Below are 5,926 nucleotides of genomic sequence, written 5' to 3'. Positions count from 1 at the left end.
AACATGAATCCGGGTCCGTTTGCTAAAAATGTTGACCAAAGTCAAACTCAGCCTTTTAAGAAAATATTAAGGGGTCAAATGAGCATTTTTCAACCCAAACTCTTCCAAATCGCGAACCAACCGTCCATGTAGGTCATAAATTAGTTAAAGCAAGTGTGGGAAGTTTAATTTAAGGGAATGGGGTTCTAAAAAGCAAAACAACCAGTCGGATTGTTACATTCTACACCTCTTAAACAAATGTTTGTCCTCGAACGGACATAGAAAAGTACCTGAGCTGCTGAATAAATGTGGATATCTGCACCACATTTCCTCCTCGGACTCCCAGGTCTCCTCCTCGACCGGTTGGCCCCTCCACTGGACCCTCACCACAGAAATCCTCTTGGACCTCTACTGGCGATCCTATCTATCAATAATGGCAACTGGATCCTCCTCATAACCTAAACTCTCATCCAACTGAATAGTACTGAAGTCCAACACATGGGATAAGTCGGCATGATACCACCGAAGCATCGATACATGGAAAATCGGATGAACTCTCGATAAGCTGCGGGGTAAAACAAGTTCGTAAGCAACCTCCCCAACTCGTCTCAACACCTCAAAGGGGCCAATAAACCTTGGGCTCAACTTGCCCTTCTTCCCGAACCTCATAGTGCCTTTCATTGGCGAGACTTTCAAGAGAACCTTCTCGCCAACCATGAATGATATATCATGCACCTTTTGATCTGCGTAGCTCTTCTGTCTAGACTGAGCTATGTGAAGCCTCTCGTGAATCAACTTTACCTTGTCCAAGGCATCTTGCACCAAATCTATACCGTATAACTTAGCCTTACCATCATCAAACCACCCGATAGGAGAACGACATCGTCGACCATATAAAGCCTCAAATGGAGCCATCTCAATGCTTGATTGATAGCTTTTGTTGTAAGAAAACTCTGCCAAAGGCAAGAACTGATCCCACTGCCCTCCAAAGTCAATCACACATGCTCTAAGCATGGCGTCCAAGATCTGGACTGTCCGCTCCGACTGCCCATCGGTCTATGGATGAAATGCTGTGCTAAGCTCCACGCGGGTCCCCAACTCACCCTGAACAGCTCTCCAGAAATGAGAAGTGAACTGAGGGCCTCTATCTGATATGATGGAAATAGGCACACCGTGCAACCGAACTATCTCCCGAATGTAAATCTGAGCCAACCTTTCCAAAGTGTAAGTAGTCACAACCGGTATAAAGTGTGCCGACTTGGTCAACCTATCCACGATGACCCACACTGTATCAAACTTCCGCAAGGTCCGGGGCATGCCAACTACGAAATCCATAGTAATGCGCTCCCACTTCCACTCTGGTATAGGCATCTACTGAAGTAGGCCACCCGGCCTCTGGTGCTTGTACTTGACCTGCTTGCAATTCAAACACCTAGCCACATACTCCACTATATCTTTCTTCATCCTCCGCCACCAATAATGCTGCCTCAAGTCAGGATACATCTTCGTAGCACCCGGATGAATGGAATATCGCGCACTGTGTGCCTCCTCTAGTATCCTCTCCCTCATACCATCAACATTAGGAACACATAGGTGACCCTGGAGTCGCAAAAAACCATCCTCGCCGATAGAAACCTCCTTGGCACTACCCTGTAGCACCGTCTCTCTGAGAATTGCCAAATGTGGATCATCGAACTGCAGGACCTTGATCTGCCCCAATAATAAAGACTAAGCAACCACACACGCAAGAACTCGGGCTCTGAAATATCCAACCTCAAAAGTCTGTTAGGCAAGGACTGAATGTCCAAAGCTAGTGGCCACTCCTCTACTGGAATGAATGCCAAGCTACCCATTCTCTCTGCCTTCCTGCTTAAGGCATCCGTGACTACATTTGCCTTGTCCGGATGATAAAGAATAGTGATGTAATAATCTTTCAGTAACTCAAACCATCTGTGCTGCCTCAAATTAAGGTCCCTCTACTTGAACAAATGTTGTAAGCTGCGATGATCAATATAAATCTCACATGATACCCCGTACAGATAATGCCTCCATATCTTAAGAGCATGAACAATCACGGCCAACTCCAAATCGTGCACAGGATAATTCTTCTCATGGATTTTTAGCTAACACGAAGCATATACAATAACTCGCCCCTCCTACATCAATACATATCCCAATCCAACGCACAAAGCGTCATAATATACCGTATACATCTCTGAACCGGAAGGCAACACAAGAACTGGTGCTGTAGTGACACGACCCAAATTTCACACCCTCAAGAGCCGTGATGGCGCCTACTGGTAAAAGCTAGGCAAGACAAATTATCCTAATTACTTAACCTTTTCCAGTTTTAAACCATTATCAGTGATGAGTAGATATCATGTAAATAGCGAAAATAATTAAGCGGAAGACAATATCTGACAATTTATCTTAATACAAAACTGCGGAAGTCCAAATACAACTCTACCCAGAATTTGGTGTCACAGCTTCACAGACAGTCTAAGAATACTACATACAAAGTCTGAAAGATAAAATAAACACTATTTCTATAATGAACAAAGAAAACAGGATAAAGGAAAAGATAGGAGGTGACGCCAAGGCCCGCGGACGTCTGCAGGACTACCTCGTGTCGCTTGTGTGGGCTGAAGACAACACCCTCACTGCGGTCCAAGCACTCCAGTATCAGTATCTGCACACAGTGCAGAGTGTAGTATCAGCACAACCGACCCCATATGCTGGTAAGTGCCTAGCCTAACCTCGACGAAGTAGTGACGAGGCTAGGACCAGACTACCAAATAAACCTGTGCAATATAGCGTACAAAATAATAGGAAGCAGATAACAATGATGACAACAATGATCAGCCAGTGATATAAATAGTAGGCAACAAGGACAACATAGATGTTTCTCAACAAATAATAGATACAAGTGCAATCAATCTATCAAGTCCTTCAAATGTAAATCTTTCGCCTATAAATCCTTCAAGTAATAATCTCTAAGATAATATGCTTTTCAATGAATATATTTCGAATATATTTCCTATAAATAAAATATCTTTCAAATAAGCATCTTTCGAATATAATTCTTTCGAGTAAATGTCACCTTGTGACGCCTCATTCACTTAACATAAAGTAGAGTACAGCTTCCAACCCAATTAGGAAATCAACAAGAAAAGATGAAGTTATTTTTAGAAATCATTTGATAAAGAAGATACCCTTTTCAATTAAAGTACAATATCGAATGAATCCTTTACTTTTAATACAAGAAATCAATAAATCAAAACATAGTAGAAATTTCTTTTTAAGTAAAGTACAACCTCAAACGGTTTAAGAAAAATTTAGTTGGCAAATCAATTGAGTTAAAAATGTAACAATTCTTGAAATTTGGAGTATTGAAAATATAAATAAAAAAAAGTAAAAACAGAATATCAAGAGAATTATAAAGGAATCAAAATCCAATCACTAACAAGAATAAGGAAAACAAAGGCAGATTTAACTTTCTTTTCACATCTTGTTGCAGGCGTGCAACCCGATCCCATTTCCTGTATCTCGTGGTAGGCGTGCCACCTGCTCCCATTTCATGTATCTCTTGGTAGGCGTACCACCCGCTCCCATTTCATTATATCTTGTGGTAGGCGTACCACCCGCTCCCATTTTATTATATCTTATGGTAGGCGTATCACCCGCTCCTATTTCATTATATATTGTGGTAGGCGTACCACCCTCTCCCATTTCATTATATCTTGTGGTAGGCGTACCACCCGCTCCCATTTCATTATATCTTGTGGTAGGCGTACCATCCGCTCCCATTTCATTATATCTTGTGGTAGACGTACCACCCGCTCCCAGTTACAAGCCAACAATAATCAAAAGGAATCCCGGCAAGGGAACAATAGCAATATAACAACTTCCCGGCAAGGTAATAATGATATTTCAACAACATCCCGGCAAGGAAACAATACTATCAAAACAAACATCCCGGTAAGGGAACAATAATATCAAAACAAACATCCCGGCAGGGGAACAATAATATCAAACAAACATCCCGGCAAGGGAACAATAATATCAAAACAAACATCACGGCAAGGGAAACAGCATCAAAACAATAACATCCCGGCAAGGAAAACAACATCAAAACAATAATACTTCCACAAGTCATATTCCTCAATAGAAATTATCATATAGAGCATATACACTACGAAACAGAGTCAGATTAATCAAAGTATAAGACTCACGGGCATGCTTGACACCAACGTATAGATACTCATCACCATGCTTATACGTCGTACTCAACAAATAACACATAACAAATAGGACACAACTCCTAATCTCTCAAGCTAAGGTTAGACCAAACACTTACCTCGCTTTGCAACCAATTCAAAATTCCAACAAGCCTTTGCCTCGGAAATTCATGCCCGAAATTCTCAAATCTAGTCATAAATAATTCGATTCAGTCAATAAAAATTATAGGAATTAATTCCATATGAAATTCTACGTTTTCCATTAAAAATCTGAAATTGCACAAAAAATTCGCCCGTGGGGCCCACATCTTGGAACACGACAAAATTTACGGAATATGAAACCTCATCCAACCACGAGTCCAACCATACAAATTTTACTAAAATCCGACATCAACTCGACCCTCAAATCTTCAAATTAAATTAAGAGGGTTTTCAAGATTTTCCCAACTAAAATCACCAATTAAGTGCCAAAACTGGTAATAGATTCAGGTAATCTAACCAAATTAAGGCAAGAATACTTACCCCGTTGTTTTCTCTGAAAATATCCCGAAAATTGCCTCTCCTATTCACGGGGGTACTGTTCATGGGGGTACTGTTCATGGCTACTGTTAACGGGGTACTATTCATGGCTACTGTTCACGGGGTACTGTTCATGGGGTACTTCATGGGTACTATTTCTGAATTTTTCTGCAATTTTCCTAAGTCCGAAATTACTTCGAAACACTCCCGAGCCCTCGGGGCTCCTAACCAAATACATACACTAACTCAACAACATCCTACGAACTTAACCGTGCGATCAAATCGCCAAAATAACGTCATATACCACGAATTAAGCTTTAAAATCCAAGAATTCTTTCAAATTTCATAAAACATCAAATTTTCCATTTTTGAGTCCGAAACAAGTCAAACGACGTCCGTTTTCAACCAAACTTTACAGAAAGTGCTTAAACCTTATATAAGACCTGTACCGGGCGCCGGAACCAAAATACGGGCCCGATACCATCACTTTCTAATCAAATTTCATTTCCATTTTCCTTAAATATTTTCAGAAAACAATTTTACTCAAAAATTCATTTCTCGGGCCTGGGACCTCGGAATTCGATTCCGGGCATACGCCCAAGTCCCATATTTTCCTACGGATCTCCCGGGACCGTGAAATCACGGGTCCGAGTCTGTTTACCCAAAATGTTGACCGAAGTCAACTCAATTGAGTTTTAAAGCTCTAGTTCACAATTTAATCCATTTTTCACATAAAAACCTTCCGGAAAATTATACGAACTGCGCATGCAAGTCGAGGAATTATTGATACTGCTTTTCAAGGTCTTAAAAATACCGAGATGATTATTTATTTTAAATATGACATTTTGGGTCATCATATTCTCCACCTCTAAAACAAACGTTCGTCCTCGAACGTACTAAGAATTATTCTCAAGTTACCAAATTGATGATTTTACTTTTAGACAATTATTCGCGATTGATCCCACATTATCGCATCTGACATAAGTTCGACAATACCATTTCAATTGAGATTATTTCCTTTATCCACATTTGTAAACTTTGAAACAAATTTCTTACACTCCAATCGTTTCTAGAAAGGTCCGATTTTCACGTCAACATACGATATTAGTCCCGACGGGCTATAGAAACTCGTGCCTATGCACCCATCAAATACGGGGTATTATATTCTCCCCGACTTCGGGTCATTCATC

The sequence above is a fragment of the Nicotiana sylvestris genome, chromosome 6 (genome assembly GCF_000393655.2).
Source record: "Nicotiana sylvestris chromosome 6, ASM39365v2, whole genome shotgun sequence".
NCBI lineage: Eukaryota > Viridiplantae > Streptophyta > Magnoliopsida > Solanales > Solanaceae > Nicotiana > Nicotiana sylvestris.
This window is presented reverse-complemented; position numbering follows the sequence as displayed.